Source organism: Pseudopipra pipra, chromosome 3 (assembly GCF_036250125.1).
Source record: "Pseudopipra pipra isolate bDixPip1 chromosome 3, bDixPip1.hap1, whole genome shotgun sequence".
NCBI lineage: Eukaryota > Metazoa > Chordata > Aves > Passeriformes > Pipridae > Pseudopipra > Pseudopipra pipra.
The window spans coordinates 58,485,778-58,502,838 of record NC_087551.1 but is presented as its reverse complement, the minus strand read 5'-3'; the positions used below and the strand labels follow the sequence as shown (position 1 = coordinate 58,502,838).

The 17,061-nt window shown below is 36.7% G+C and overlaps 1 long non-coding RNA gene across 1 annotated transcript in view; it reads left to right on the top strand.

Moving 5' to 3' along the window:
* Nucleotides 1–1,090: 1,090 nt before the first annotated feature.
* The window catches only part of LOC135411611 (uncharacterized), a 22,627-nt gene continuing 6,656 nt past the window's right edge, over nt 1,091–17,061 (top strand). Inside the window, exon 1 of the long non-coding RNA XR_010429224.1 lies at nt 1,091–1,671. This is a non-coding gene — a long non-coding RNA (uncharacterized LOC135411611). The remainder of the gene's footprint in view (nt 1,672–17,061) is intronic.

The following is a 17,061-nucleotide window of genomic DNA, read 5'->3' as shown; positions in this document are numbered from 1 at the left end:
CTTCACATCAGCAATTTACTTATCACTGTCATCTTCAGGTTTATCTAACTGAGGTTTGATCTATTCAGTTCTAGGACTAGCTGCAGAACTTATTTCTGAGTTTGTAGTGTAGGATTCAGAGATTCTTTTGCTAATAGAGAGCATTTTTCTTTGCAAATTAAGAACAAATAATCTTGGGGGCATAGGCCTGAAATAGATCATTATAAAGATGAATGTGACTTTGACTTTTATTAGCAGTTGAATTTCATCCATGCTGAATATTAAGAATAACAGTAAGACAGTTTAATTCTGAGGGCTTGTCAGATTTAGGAGGGTATCTATACAGCACAGTGGAGCATAGCAGAGATACTTCTACTTACTCATGAATGCCCTATTTCTGGAACTTAGTCTACCACTACCAGATTGTTTCAGGACCTTAGCTCTGCCTGACTCTGTGTCATGTGGATGATTTAGATCAGGTTAGCATCAGCATTGACAGAGCTCTATCACATGGTAGAGATACACTTTTAATCCTTTTGCAATTGCTATGTTACTGAGCAAACCTTATGTAACATGCAAATTTTACTGTGTTGCCGCTTTCAACCTAAAAGGCATCTGACATCTCTCTTGAGGTTGCCTGGGACTTTGACAAAAACTCCCTTGCACAGAGAAATCATTTAAACATTAAACTGTATGGCTGCGGTTACTGGCTGATAGGATGATAGCAAACACTACTTTAAGTAATAATTTAAATTTTAAAAATTATGTTAAAAGTGCCTGGTCTTCATTGAGAAACTTTAAGCATTAACAGTGATTAGTCAGTCCCGTTAATTAGATACCTGCTGCACTAGAGCAATAATTTTTAGGCTATACAATATTTCCTTTAAAAAGCTGGATTTTATTTGTATTCCATGTGGTTGTCACTTCTACAGTTAATGGTAATGACATTTTTACTGATGGGGAAGTACACATCATCTGAAAGAAATCCTGAAGGTCAGCCAAGCAATTCATCTGGTAGTATCAGTAAATCTTCTTTTGCTTTATATCATAGTGTAGTGACCATCAAATGCCCTCCCTGCTGGAGGAAAAAGTGCTGAGTGTTGTGTGATATCATCCCTGGGAGGCAGCAGGAAAAAAGGCAGGGTTAATAGAAATATGTATTTGGCCAGTGGATTGTAACAAACCCTAACAGGTGTTGGGCTGTTACCAGCATATTAATCTGGCCAGCAGCTGATGTACTCCTATTTTAAGGTCACTCAGTGCTACTGACTTTTTTACGAAGTCCTCTTGGTATGATGTTTCTCAGGGAAGTTGATTGAAAAGTTTTATAGGCTGACAATGGACTGAAAGGGATTATCATTTACAAGTGACTAAGGGCAATATGGCTGATCAGATCACATTTGAGTGTCTCAACTATTTAGAGAGGATTCTGAGATATTTTCAGCAATTGGTTGCATCTTCAGATCTGTGACTGCTTTCTTTCTTATATTTTAGAAAGAAAAAAATATGTATTTGTATCAGACACAATTATGTTGATGTGGAAATTCCGTCTTTGGAATTTACTTTTTCTTGTATGCTAGGATCTGCTTATTTTCCTTAGAACTGGAAAGAAAATATACAACCCTAAAACATGGTGAAGCGTCTTGCCTTACCCATAGCATCTCTGTGTCAGCTTGTTCTTCTGATCTGCAGGTAAGGTGAAGCTGTGGAAATACTTTAATTTGTAGAGTAGTTTAAGCAATTTTTAATGCTGCATATGATTACAACAGAAATAAAAATACCAGTAGGTTTTTGGCACACAATGATTAACGTCATCTGGAGGTATAAGTAATATTTTGATTTACACTTTATTTCTGTATCTGTTTCTACAACAAATCAATAGCTACTAGACCAACCTGGATAATTTTTGAAGGGAGTTTTTGAGATGTTTTCTTTTATATTTCACTTTGTAGCTTGAAGAAAAATGTCCCATAACATTATTCATTGAAACAAAGTGACTAAAATATTTTCCTCTTTGCCCAGTGAAACGACAATTCTTGCAACTGAAATGATATATCCTTAGGTCATATTATGTTCAGCATAATCTTTTCCTTATAAATCTCTGGTATATAGTTTGCCACACAGTCTAGAAATTGTGATTGATATATGTCTTGTCAGTTATTGATAATGATAATATCTTGATTGGTAATATCTTAACAGTTATACTTTTTCAAGTACTTTTTCAAGTATTGGAGTCTCTGTAGGGGCATCATCAGTATTGTGTCAAATAGCTGCTGCTATTGAGACATTAGGCCAAAATCATGTCCTTTTATTTCTTTGGCAACATCTGACACAGGTATACTAATTCTACGTCACAGCTCTCAAAACTAACATCAGAATAATATGCACTTTTGAATGAGGATGCTCACTGCTAGTTATGCAAAGATTACTAGCACTACTGCTGTATTTGAACATTCTTCTGGGATAATGCAAGAGAACTTAGATGGTTCTTTGGACTTGATGATCTTGGAGGTCTTTTCCAACCTTAAAGATATTCATATTATCTTTGTGAGGTGCCATACACATAGCTCTATACTGAGGAATAGATTATTAGAGCAAGGAAAATAAGAATAAAAACACATAAATGTGCAAACTGTTTTTAAAAAGGTACACATTTTCTGTAATGTGAATTTTTTTCAACTCTCTGTTCTGATACTTTAGGTAATACAAGTTGCATAGCACTAGGTTTTAGTGTCACTTTTTTATGGAATCTCCCTTAGACTTTCTCACTTTTCTAACTTGTTAGTCCCACTAGACATATCAAATTTAGCAATACAATATGATAAGGTTCAGTGAAAACTGTCCATTCTTTCTACTGCAAATTGCTAGGAGGGCCGAGTGCTTTTAACTTATTAGGCAATAGTTTTTGTTAAAATCTTTATAAAGTTGTATCTAATGAGTGAATTAGTAGTTTGAGAACGGCTTTGTTGCTCTAGCATTAGTCATTCCTACCACTTTCATTTCTTACGCACCACTGACTTTAAAAAGGCTGCTTCTTTCAGTTAAGCAAGAGTCTGAAGGAAAAAATAAGCAATTATTTATCTCCTTTAGCTTGCAGTCTTGTATAATCTTGATCTTGTGAGATGTGTTTATCCATGTTATATCCATATCCTAGTTATGAGGATCAAAAAGCCCTAGTGAAAGAAAGGGGAATCCATGTTTTATCTGTATCATGGGACACATAATCCGTCTTTTCTGCACCGTCAGAAGCACATCACCTCTTTTTCAAATTGCCAAAAGCTTTCTGACTCTTTACATTTTTAACTTATGCTTCTAAAGCAGGTACTTCAATCAAAGCACAGTTCTCTAACTTGTGTTTGTGTTTTGAGGGGCTCATAGGGAATGCTGAAGGGTGTGTGGAGGAATGAAGGCCAGGATTTCTAAGTAACTTCTTTATTTCGCAGTCTTTAAAATGGAAAATTTCCATGTCTTAAGAGGCTCTTCTTAGCCTTTCGTGACTCCTTACGGTTGACAACCCCATTAATGTGATAGTTCTTTAAACTATAAATTTCTCTGTATTTAGTCTTCCATGAAGCCTCCTTCTTTGCATATTTGCTGCTGGAATACCCTTTTTCCCTTTTTCTTAGACCTGTTTAGTACAGCTGCTCATGATGAATTCTTTCTTATCTAGAAACTAAACGAGGTAAATGAATTTAAACAGCAATACTGCTTGAAGCTACTCTTCTCTCTACAGAAAGATTCACACATAGAATATTGCCTGTTTCCAAATTGATTTCAAACCTATTTCTGGGTAGTTGTTTTTGAAAGAATCAACAAATCTACTTCATTTAGCTTTATCACCATCTGTAGGAAAATTCTATGTGTGCCAGTACTGCGAAGGAGTATGTTGTAACACATTAGGTTTAGTGAGTGCCAGGAAGGGCTAGAGGTAGAGCAAGACATATGAAAGATAACCTGCCCCTCTGGAGGGGAAGACTTTGAAGTTCTTTGCAAGGACAGCTGGACACCATCTGATAGTTTATAGGAGATGCAATCCTATACCCGCACAGCCCTCTGAGACTCAGGCAATGGCTAGAGGTTTTGGAGTGTGTTATCAGTGGGCTCAGTCTAACTGAATCTTGATTGTTGTGAGCAGTCATCATGGGCTTTGCTAACACAATGTATCACACTCCAAACATGCTGATGATAACCAGTCATTGCTCAGTGGCATAGTAGTTCAGTATTGACAACTCCATCTGAATGACCATCTCTCCTGCACTTTATTTTGTGCTTGTCCTCATCCAATATCTGAGACACGAGAGTCACATTCCAGTACCATGTCACACCATGCATCCCCCTTTGGATGGCTACAATACAATCATGAAAGGTACTGTTACTTCAGATATTATTGTAGGATATGGTAAGGGCCCAAATCAGTCAGTGCCATTAAAATATGTGAATAAAGACAAGCTTCTCTTTTTGGGAATTAGCTCAAATTCAATACTTACCACCAGGAGTTATTGTAGTGGGTTTCTGTGGCTAGGTTTGGTAGCGGGGGGCACTACAGGGGTGCCTTCTGCTAAAAGCTGCTAGAAGCTTCCCCTGTCCAGTGGAGCCAATGCCAGCCAGCTCCAGAATGGATTTCCTGCCCCTAGCCAAGGCTGAGCCACTCAAGAGTGATAGTAATGCCTCTGTGATAACATATTTAAGAACAGAAATGTATTCCAATGGAAAGAATTCCGGCCAGGGAAGAGCGCAGTGAGAACATGTCAACGATGTGTGAACCAAGGTCAGTGCAGAATGAGTGGGAGAAGGTACTCCTGGCACCAAAGCTGAGGCCTCTGCAGTCCATGGTGAAGACCATGGTGGAGCAGCTGTGCCCCTGCAGCCCATGGAGGACCATCGGGGTGCAGAGACCCACCTGCAGCCCATGGAGAAGCCCATGCTGGATCAGGTGGATATCCGAAGGAGGCTGTGACCCCATGGGAGGCCCAAGATGGAGCAGGGTCCTGCCAGGGACCTGCAGCTCATGGAGAGAGGAGCCCACGCTGGAGCAGGTTTTTCCCTGGTAGGACTCGTGGCCTGCATGGGGTTCCCGTGTCGGTACAGCTCATTTGTGAAGGACTGCACTCCATGGAGCAGACCCACTTGACAGCAGTTTCATGAAGAACTGTTGCCTGTGGGATGGACTCATGCCAATGGGGTCCATCAAGGACTGTCTCCAGTGGGAGGGACTCCAAGGAGCAGGGTAAGGACTCCTCTCCCTGAGCAGTGGCAGAAACAACAACTGACCATAACCCTCATTCCCTGTCCCCCTGCACTGCTGGGGGGGGAGGGAGAATATGGAAGAAAGGAGGGGTGGGGAGGAAGGTAGTTTCAAGATTATTTTACTTCTCACTGTTTTGCTCTGATTCTGTTAGTAATAAATTCAGTTAATATCCCCACTTAGAGTCTGTTTTGCCCATGATGGTGTTCAGTAAGTGACGTCTCCCAAGGCTCTTATCTCAACTCATGAATCTTGAGCTGTTTTTTCTCTCTCTCCTCTGTCCAATTGCAGAGAGGAGTGGGAGAGTGGCTGTGGTGAGTACCTGGCATTCAGCCAGGGCCAACCTACTACAGTTATAAAACCTGATGCCAGGCATTCAGTTTATGCTCAGGAAATGCTCTGGTTGTGTCTAACTTGACACAACCAATGTCTGGGCAGTCATTAGCTTGCCTGCCAGAATAGGCTTTAACCTTCCTGTGTCTTCTTTTCTCTGCCATTAGAGGAAGATGTATTTATAAGGCAGAAAGTACACATAAGAGATATTTTTCAGAACTGTTTGAATATACTTTGACTAGATTTTGTTTCATTATAAACACTAATTAATTATGATTACACTTCTTTGCAGGAATGAATCAATTCTGACTCCATTTTGAGTATAATGTAATAAATAGAATAATAAAATAAAAAGAATTGAGTCAAAACCAGAAAAAAATTACCTTGCACCCGAATAACCAATTTATCTGTGTTCAGTAGTGATATGTTCTGTGGCAAGATAGCAGACAGAAAATGGTCTCCTCTTGGATTCTGTCAGCTGATATCAGATACTGTTTGTGTTTATTTAAATATTTCATTGTTTTTACCATTATGTGCACTGCTGTAGTATTTTATACTTTAGCTAGTGTCCATAAGTGTGAACAATGTTCTGTAGTGAAATTGTAAGTGGGTTTGTAGGTTTGGTGAGAAGTCCATCCCTAGGTTCCTGAAAGATTTGTTTAAAAAATGCAGCAGATTTTCATTCTCTTATGTCTGCACACACGTAACAGTTGTTCACCTACTTGGAGATCTCAGTGATAATTTTGGGGGCAGTTTATCACTTCTTATATTCTGAGTCCAGGCTTCTACTTCAGAGATTATTTTGTTCTCAATGCTCTGGGTCTTTGGTCTTTTTGCTTCTGGTGGTGCATTTATTTATCTCATCTTTGTAATTCCATCATTCTAGTGAGACCTGTACAACGCCTCCACTAATTTTTGACCATCTCAACAGAGGCCATGCAGCTATCAATTTCTGTCAGTATATAATTGCTTTGCAGTTCTTCCCAGTTCTTTTGTTAAAATGAGTTAGTAACTAACTTTGCTGTTGCTTCAAAATGAGTTGAGGATCATGTTAATCTGCCATATTTTCATGCTCAAAGACTGCCTTTGCTTAAAATGCAGCTATGCACATGTGATTTGCCTAAACTCTATTTGTGTAATTTTGGTAATAAGATCAGAGTGCTTCAGAGTTCTGGTGTCTGGCTCTAAGTAATCTCAGTGGTCATGAATCCCTAATGATCGCTTTTTCCTCAAGCATAATGCTTAAGCATTTAACATATGCAAACATCATTGTATATTGGTTTTTATATCTGAAAGACCCTGAGAGTTTAAAAATTCTGATATTCTCTTCATTAATTGGTACCTATAGATCTGTACCTATGCTAAAATACATTTGTCTTTAGTTTGTTGTTCTCTGTGAGGAGGCCTGGAAGTATCATACCATAGCTTATTTTTTTTTTTAAGATTAATTTCCTTGCCTCTTTATGGCAGAAGTGAGATTTTTGTGTTCATATACCAGAAAGTGAGAGGTGTATCTGAAAATCCCATTAGAATGTCTTACTGTCAGAAATAAGTAGCCACACTAATTGGCACTGACACCACTAAATTAGTAGTCACAGATAACAGCAGCAATAGTGTTATTTTTCCACTGCAGATTTCTAAAATTCTTATCTATCGACTGAAATGAGATGAAGAATGATTTTCCCACCCACTTCTATTTGACTGTACTTTTCCATGACATTGGAAAATATTATGTTTAACAGATCTCTAATATTCTTCACTTGTATGCATGTAATAGCCATATCTCTTTAGTGCTTTTGTTTACACTATTTGGGCTTTGCCTTTTTTCACAGGATGACAAGTCATCTTGGAGTTTTGTTGCTCTAGACAGGAAGCATTTTTTCATGTCCTTAACTGTTCCTGTTATATTCATGTACTACTATTCATTGAATAATGAATACATTCATTGTATTCATTAACTACTGCTCCAATTGTATATATATATATTCTGTATATATTCCAGAATTTCCTTAAGTTAGGAAATAGTATTGAAGGCAGATGATGTTCTAGGTCAGTCAGTTTATTCAGTTTGAGATATAGTATACCTGGGGATTGAGTTCTTCAAAAAGACTTTGGCAATTTTTAGCTATTTTGCTGCAGCTCTGTCAGGCTGTAATGTTCTCGTGGATAACCTTTTGTTTTATTTGCATATCTATTACAGTAATCATTTCTTTCAGATTTAATCTTAGATTTCTACCTTTTTTTTTCCTGGAAACAGCAACTATTGTTCTTGCACAATTTTCATATTCTTCATACTTGTGATTAGTGTTGCTCCTATGGTCTTCTTAAATTTGATTTGCCATTACTATACGTAGATACATCGTAATGTTAGAATGCCCACCTTTGGAGAAATCTCTGCCACAATACTGTGACTGGAATACAGGTCATATGAGGTCCTGGTATCACTTTGGGAAATCGAAGGGAAGTTAATTTTTAGAACCTTAAGCAGCATGCTTTTGAACCATGTTTGTGTTTTAAATATTGTCAATGAAACCAGCATACATATATTTAAGTATAAAATGCTTTATATAAAACTGATGATTTGCATTTCTATGTCGTGTCCCACCACAGTAATTCCAAAACATTACTGTTTTCCAGTTTTTAGGTCTGATTGCTAGATGTAAATTGCTGTTACCAAAATATAGATAGGTGCTACCAGGATATTCATGTAGCTGCTAGATTAACAGAGAGCTACCGTAGCTTCTGACTCTAACTAGCTTTTTAGTCAATAGCCTTAAATTTGGACTTTTGGAGTATATACTTGTACATCATGAATTAAGCATGTTACAAGTGGTTGACACAGAATAACCAAGGGACAATGTTCAGTAAGATTTTCATATCTAAAACAACAAAACACCTATTTTAAGTAGTAATTTTGATATTTCATTATTGGCCACAGTGTACTGCAAGAGAAAATTGCTACTATGAATATATAAACAGTCCTCTGGATGCTGACAATTTCAATATAGCAGCATTTAATGCCAGTTATAAGGATTTTATCTGTCTGGAATGTCAGTACAGTTCATATGCATATATAGATTTTATATAGGAACCAATGATACTTATTTTGGACCTCAGTTTAGTAAACCTTACTCTGGAGAACACCTAAGCATATGCTGTCTTGAAGATGAAAACATTTTAATAGGTGTTTCAGTGGTTTATCTATTTAAGAATAGTTTTGGGGAGAAACAGTCTTGTATGTTCTCACAGAGAAGGAGTGGTTAAACTGGTTATTGAAAACAAACAAACAAAAGAACCACAAAATTCCTCCCCAGGCTCAAAAGCTTTTTAACTTCTGCAAAGGCAGCAAGCAGAGTACTTTACTTCTGTTGCCAGTGCAAGAATGGAAGGTTTTACATCTATGTAGCTTGGCAACTCTGGTAACAGCATTACTTTGCAAGAGGTGTTTGTTTACTTTGCTGATGTTGGGGTCCATTCTTTTGTATTTGTTTTCTTTTTCTTTCCTGGGGTGATAGGGTTGAAGCAACAGGATGAGAGATCTCAAGCATGCTGCTTGTAGTCTGACAAATATTATAGTCTGGCAAAACTGTATGGTTTCCTTTATCAAGACAGCTGTGTTTTTACATAAATGATCTTAGTTTGGCCTGCAGATGGATTATGCCTGATACTCAAATGTATTACCTTGAAAGGTCATTCTGGATGCCAGTCCAGAAAGCCTCACAGACTGACATATATTCTTGTTTAGTACTTAAGAAAATAGTACTAGAATGAAAAGTACTTCCAAAATAGCAAAGAAAGTTATTGCTACTCACGAAATCACTTTGAAATAAAGATTGCTGAATGGGCTGCTTCATTTTGATCACAGGGAATAGTTAAACTTTTTTGAATTAGGCTCCTGTTAAATAGATTTTTATGTCTCTTAACTGTCATCAGGATTGTTCATAGAAGTATGACAAGACTGGGATGAGGAATAATTCAGAGCAGTCATATATACAACACTGCAATTTGCAGCAATAAAAGAAATTGGTTTTTTATTTTAATAATCACTTTTTATACATAATTTGACCAATGATCACGAAAACTCATTCTAAGGAATGTCAAAGATGAACTCAAAGATATTGCCCTGTTTATTAAAAATCAGTTACATGAAAATCATTATTTTACACTTTCACAGAAGCTGTATGTTCATCACATAATATAAAAAAGGGGAGATTTAAGCGAGAAATGGGTTTATTGCTATCTATGGAAATATTATGTGATTTTCTTTGTACTTCTATGCTAATCAATACGTATAAAAGACCTTTCATGTCATGAAAATTTTGAAGATGTTTTTGTAGGTCTAAATGCTGAAGAATTAATTAAATATGTTCCTGTGACGTGTAACTAGAGACTTACATATCCTATCAACTGGCTAGGTAAGATGCCCAAAAATCATATGCTTTAGTGGTAGAATTCACAGCTGATCATGAGATCAGTAATCTTGAGTCTTGGGCTTTTATCTGATTTGGAATCTGGCTGAGGCTGAGGCTTAAACATCACAATGAAGAATGCCAAAACACATGAAAGTAAGACATGTTTTTAATTTAGTGACCTTATGAAGAATGGAGACGCTCACAGTAACCCATTCAAGCTTTCTTATTTGCAAGTTCAGATTGGATACAGGTGCAGTGAATCAAACAGGAGCCATGTCCCACTTTTGCTATTTCCAGTTGTCTGGCTTGGTTTTTATGTGCTGCCCAAAATAGTATTTGGACACTAAAGCAGTAGATCTGAAACCTTCTAGTCTGGTTTTTCTTCTCAATGTGCACACCATCTATAAGTACGACCCAAGTTTTTACATTCAGATGCATACATACTTGGAACAAATTGCTTCACATTTCCTTAAATATGATGGTTTTGTGGCAAGAAGTGGAAGGGAAGATGTCTTGTGATGTAAACTTCTCAGTATCTTATCCTGTTTTTATCCTTACCCAAACATAGAAAAAAATGTCTGGAAAGAACTTTATGAAGTCATGGTTAATATCCCAGGTACAAAATGCTGAAATATTAAATGTCTTTACAAAAGAGAAGAGATAGAGACCCATGATAACTGTTCAGCATTCTGGACTAACCCATGTAAAATTAAATCTGCATTGTAGTGAATACTAAAAGACAGTTAAGCGACCTGAAGTCTATTTTTCAATCTCCTAATGTCACATGTACTTCCATTAGAATATAATGGAATAGGAATTGTTCATAATCAACCATCAGATTGTCTTGATAGCAGAAACAGAAGGGATTCTCACCTAAACAATAAAATTGTAAGTAATTATGAGTTTCAGAAAAGTTCTTTCAGGAAATTGGTATTTTTCTTAGCCTTACACCGTATAGCACCAAGCAGCTTTAAGTCCTATCTCCTATGTGGAGAAAATATAACCATATCCTAGCAATTCTTCTATGTATTTTGCATCTTCCTTAGGAAGACTGGGCTTTGAAACTGTAGGCCATTTAAAGTCTTGTGTATCCCTTCCTTCCTAGAATTAGCCCCTGCAAGACTTGACATTGTCCTTCCTCAGCTCACCAATGACCAAACGATCTGTAAAATATTCACTTTTTTCAAGTGTGATTAGGCTGTAAATTTGGGCACTTGTCTTCATATTCATATTTGAGACAGAACGAACAAGCAGCAGTTTCCTGAAGCATTTTTCACTGAAAAGTTGAAGGCTTCTTAATGTTCTGTTTCTGTAAAGCACATCTGCTTCATACATTAAAATGTTGACAGTAAGTGACTGGTGAAGTTACAATTTGTATTTCATGTGACTGAATCTTACAAAACTAGAAATTAAGAATTCAGCTCAATGTAGAGTTTCAAAGAGTTGAGTAGTATACTTTCTAATTTACATACTTGCAGCAGAGATATTTGAAGTGCTCCTAATCTTCCAATATCATGTTAGATTTAGATAAAAAAATATCTTAGATGTAATCCTTATCACTGTAACTTGATAGAATATACTTGAATTAATTGGTTTTTTCTATGACTGCATTGAGCAAATTTTTTTCATTTTGACTTGCCAGAATCTGATCCAGTCAGTATCACAAATTTTACATATATAAACTGATAACTCTACCTGCTGGTTTCCGTCACCAGCTCTCTAAGATTTCTTCTAAATAATACTGGAAGTAACCTAGTGATGGTATGCAATCAGATCTAACACCTTTCTTGAAGCGAATAATTACTAGGTATGAGTCCACTTTACAAAATGCCATCATAGTTAATGCAAGACACACATGGCAAAACCAAAACCATATGAGCTCTGAATTGTTATATTTCTGGACAGTGTTAGAATCTTTTACCCATTCTTTGGAAATAGTCACAAAGACAAAGTTGGTGTCACACATGGTTTAGACATTTCTTTGGCAAATATCTATGTTTATGTAATAAAAAGGGAAATTGGGATATGAATAGGTAATTAATTTCTCATTATTCACCTCCCTAGTACTGGACAGCTTGAAATATTTCAGATATTTATAAATCACATGAAATTAATAGTTACTGCTTGTCAGCACTTCAGGGCAGATCATTGTTTGCATGTCACCTTAAAAATACATGTAAATACATTTTTGAAAACTAGCATAACTTCTGAGTGCTTCATACAATGATAGAACTGAATGTCAGAGGTAACTACTTGCCTCCTTAGTAGTCATGATATGATTTAATTTTTACCAAATGCCAAGGAATGTAATTGACACTAATCCCTGATTGTTCTGTTTTTGTTAAGGACTGTCAGTTCTGTTGGGAATATTTTAGCAACATGAAGAGGTGTAAAGAGTTGTGATATGGCTAAATAGAGGCTATTATTTCCCTGTACTTTTATTTCAACTCTTACCTGGTCAGTAAGTTGATTCATAGTATTTTTTTAAATTAAGGAAAAAAAACTGCTCTAAAGCTCATTTTTGTATTCCGCTGTCGCTTACATTATACTGAGGAGTCTCTTCTGTTAGTTATGTCTGTGGAAAATTATTTTTCAGCAATTAAAATGTGCTTGCAAAGACATAAGATCATGGTACAGCATAGCTGATTTTAATGTTCTCAGAACACTTTTCAGACCATAAAATTTATCATAAAATCGGTGTTGTCACTAAGCTACATAATGCAGAAGTGTAAATCAATGGTCTGGAAATACAGCAGAAATCATGCAGAGGCAAAAGTAATCATAGTCTTCCTAGAAGACACATGGTGAGATCCAGTTAGCTTAAATCACATACAGGCTTCAGCTAACAGAATTGCTTCCAGAGATGCTGAAAAAACCCTTATTCTGGCTGTAGAGAAAATGAAATGCTGCATTTACAGAGGCTGCTTCACTATACGCCCAAATTATATCTATCCATGCTGGGGGAGAACAGACAGCCACTTGTTTCTTGGTCTACACAAAGCTAAGAGACCAGCTACTCAGAGGTAAAACATTATGTATGATCTCACCAGTAGTCATGAAGGCTAAAACTAAGGCAGAACTCATCAAAAAGAAGTGTAAAGAAGACAGACAGTGTGAATGCAAAAAAAGTCAGACATGGAAAATTCTGTCAAGTTTGAAAACAGAATTTCAGCAAGATATCTATACAGTGCCCAGACTTCCAACCACCCTGACAAAGAACTGGCTAAGCTGGATGCTCATGCAGGACTTTTCTCTCATTTGTGACACTCAATGCAGGGCCTGGGAATTAAAAAAAACCAAAACACACAACCAAAACTAAGAGCATATAACAGCAAATAAATGCATGTATAAATAGACTAAGTACATAAACGAGGTGGACCTGTTTCCATCAATATAAAGAGGAAATTTAGAGTGCAAAACAAACATTTTTTTTTTAATCCTACGTAATTTAATACATGACAATTTTTGCTTTCTCTGTTATCAAGATCAAATGCCCTTTTCAATAACATAAGATGAATTCTCAGTAAAGGAATGCCCTGATAAAACTTCTTAGTCTGTGGAAGGATCACATGAACTGGTCTAATAATCTCTTCTGTCCTTAATCTTATTATCAATTTTGTTTGACTCATGGTTTGTTTCTTTATCCCTTTTTATCTTAATATTTCATGGTTTTGTGTTAGCATTATGTATATTTATTATTGTTATTTCAATGGTATCCAGTGAATACACAAGTGGCAGTAGGCACAAACTGAAGCACAAGAAATTCCATTTACTCACGAGAAAAACCTTTTTTACACTGAGGGTGATCAAAGACTGAAAAGGTTACTGTTCAAAACCCATATGGACATGCCTCTGAGCAACCTGGTCTAATTGTCCTTGCCTTGAATAGGAGGTTTGATCTCTAGAGGTGCCTTCATTAATGAGGCCCAGTTTGGGGGGTTTTTTGTACTTAGATGAGAAACCTCTCCCTTGTATTAATGTAGCAAGAAAGCAAAATTAAGTTTCAAGTGTAACTAGGGAGGGCTGCACGATGAAAATGCAGTATGGACTGGCATCAAAAAATGCCATAGAACGAAGGACACAGGAAACACGTAGTCTAGTGCAAGTATGGTCTTGTCATTGCTAGTATCTGGATAACATGAGCAAGTGATTTTTCTCAAGATTGATTTCCAGACTAATTAGTCCCTTTTCCACCATTTGTATGTGAGGTAAACATTTCTAATCTTTCAAGAATGCTCAGATGGGAGAGTGCATATGCAATCTTCATAGTCCACCAGTCAGAAGTCACTGCACTGTCTGAGAAGCTGTCAGCTCCTCTTGTGCTCTTCCACCACAGCTCTTGGCTGTCTGTTTGTAGCTGTCAAAGAGTCAAACATTTCCTGCTTGGCGGCCGGATGGAAAGGAAGTCCCATCTGCTTCCTGGTGCTGGAGGTGGCGCAAAGAGCAAGGCGGCCAATAAAAGCAAATGTACAAAGTGAGACAGGATTTGATGACCTCTCAGAGTGAAGCTTTGTGTCATCCTGCTGGAAGGCAATCATTGTTCCTGTGTATAATTAGATGTCTGACTAACACTGTACCACAGCCTTGCAACAAAGAGGATTAGCGAGTTTAAAGGTTTAGAGATTCTTGATTCTTGTTTCCTTTTTCTTTCATAAATGATACATTTATAGACTTGGATCAGTCAGGATTGTATCACTCATCACCTCAGAAATAAAGACTTTTACTGGTTGTTTAAGATAATTTAATGCTTATGAAAAGTGCCAGACAAGTTGATAGCCTTAAAGCCTTCCTCTTCTCTAAATTCTCTGCAGTGCCTTCAGACACTGCTTGAAACATGTTTTCTGCATCTTAAATCTGTCTATTTTCTGACTGGTCTTGAACCCTAGACTTGTTGGTGTAAATCACTATAATATTGTAAAATTAATTTATACTGAGCTGGCTTGCAGGACATAGGGCTTTTGTCCAGAAAGTGTAGGTATGTGGAATGTCTCTCTCTACTGAGTACAGAAACAGCAAACGTGCTTAAACTAGCTTGGAGGTGGTGCATTCAATAAGATCTATTTCTACTATTTGAATACTTCCTCAGACACTTTATATTGTCAGAAGACAGGTTTTCAGTGAGCAAAGAGCCATATCAAGCCAGATCCACATGATCACATCCATACTGGTGTTGTACTGGTCTACATCTTGCATCACAAGAACTGCTACCAGCTGTGCAGTGCTTCTCTCTCTAACTGTGGGACACGTACCAAGGTACTTTCATTTTTTTATGAGTTTGCCAGTTTCACATTCAAAGATGTGAAAATATTATTGTTTATATAAACAATCTCCATGTGAAGATGCTCATTATTAATGGAGGCAGATCTGAATACAAAATTTAAAGAAACCCCCCCAACACTACATTGACAGCAAGAGCTTTAAATGCAAATTTTCTTAAGGAGTTGAGGTTATAAAATATGGATTTTTCTCTAGTGTAAATGATAAATGTATCTGCTGTTCCATTGTTTAGTTTATGTTTTCTGTGTTAGCCCCAATTTTATGGACTTTGTTAATACTGCACTACAGAATTTATGAGAGACTGGTATCATGGCTTTCTGGAAAACCATAAACTTGAGATACTTTTTTTTAATTACATCTTGACTTACATATTATTAAAGAGCAGTCAAAGTAGATTGATTTGTGTCAGTCTTAAGGTAGGTAATTTGCTTTACTTGTCTGTATTTCTTGTTAATGTCAGTTCATTTCTTTTGAAAGCTAGGGATTTGGTTTTGTTTGGGTTTTTTTCTATAGCCTTATCATGCTTTTTTGTGTTTGAAGATAATTTTTCCCCATTATCTTTGATTTCATTGTTATTCTTCTCAGCAGTACAATCAACAAAGCATACAGAATACACTACCAATGCCAAGTTATCTTGCAGTTGTAATAGGGAGCTCTTTTTTCCTTTTCCCAGTAAAAAAAAAACAGAAGAGATGTTACTATGAATAGCTTTTAAACTACAAATTTTGGTGTTTAGTGTTTTTATTTTCTTTCTTATAAAAAAAAAGGTCACAGATTGAACCATTGCTGTCAGTCTCTTAAAATCTAGATCACGCAAACACTATCATAGCCATTAGAAACAGTTTATCTGACTATAGTGTTTATTTTATCTGGTGCCACCGCTCTAGATGTCACGTCCACTTGCCCCCAGGCCACGATCCTGCTTTGTAAATGGCACTGTTAGGACCATTCACCTGGTAGCTAGCAGTGGTGTCAGGCATGGTATCTCTGATTTGTGCTAACCATGGTTTTACAGACATAGCAAGGAGGGAAGAGAGCTGTCACAAGATTGTGTAACTAGTTCACTGTTATTCACTTCTTTTATATTTTCTTCAAGCACTGCTGAGTTTCAATTCAAAAATATTGAAAAGCAAGATTATTTACTTTTCCTTGTTCTCCAGTTGTCTTATGTGATACATATTGGGAAGAAAAATAAATCTACATTCAATAAAAAATCAGTTTATTGAACTAGAATATTAGTACTTTTATTTGCAAAGAATTTTTTTTTTAAACATATGATTCTTTGACGTTTCTAGAAGGGGATAGCAAGATATGATGGGATAATTGGCCAAAACTTCCATCTGAGTCCATCCCAGAAAAATCAAGTCATGAAGCATGCAAACTTCAGCTTGCATTAAGAATAATTTTGAAATTGAAATAAGTCTGGTTTTCATTTGAAATATTTCACTATTTGAAATTCTGTCACAAGTTTTGTCAGAATTGCCTGTAGAAGATATAATATAGTTTTATAGGCTCTACTCAAGACACAATAATCTAGTTCCAGCAGAAAATATCTTTTTTCAGTATGCCTGATCCTTTTCTCCAGTGTTTCAGCCCTCAACACAGCAGCAGTTCATCTGCTAGGACAATGAATGTAGTAATAGGAGAGAGTTTGGGAAAGGACACGGTGGGGAGGAAAGTTATGTGACAGATTTTTTCACTGCTGTATTTAACGATACAAGACATAAACAGTGGGGAAGAAATATGGATTCTAGCAGCAGCCTTCTGTATTTCTGCAAAGACAGGGAGCAGGGTGACTTAGTAGAAAAGAAAACC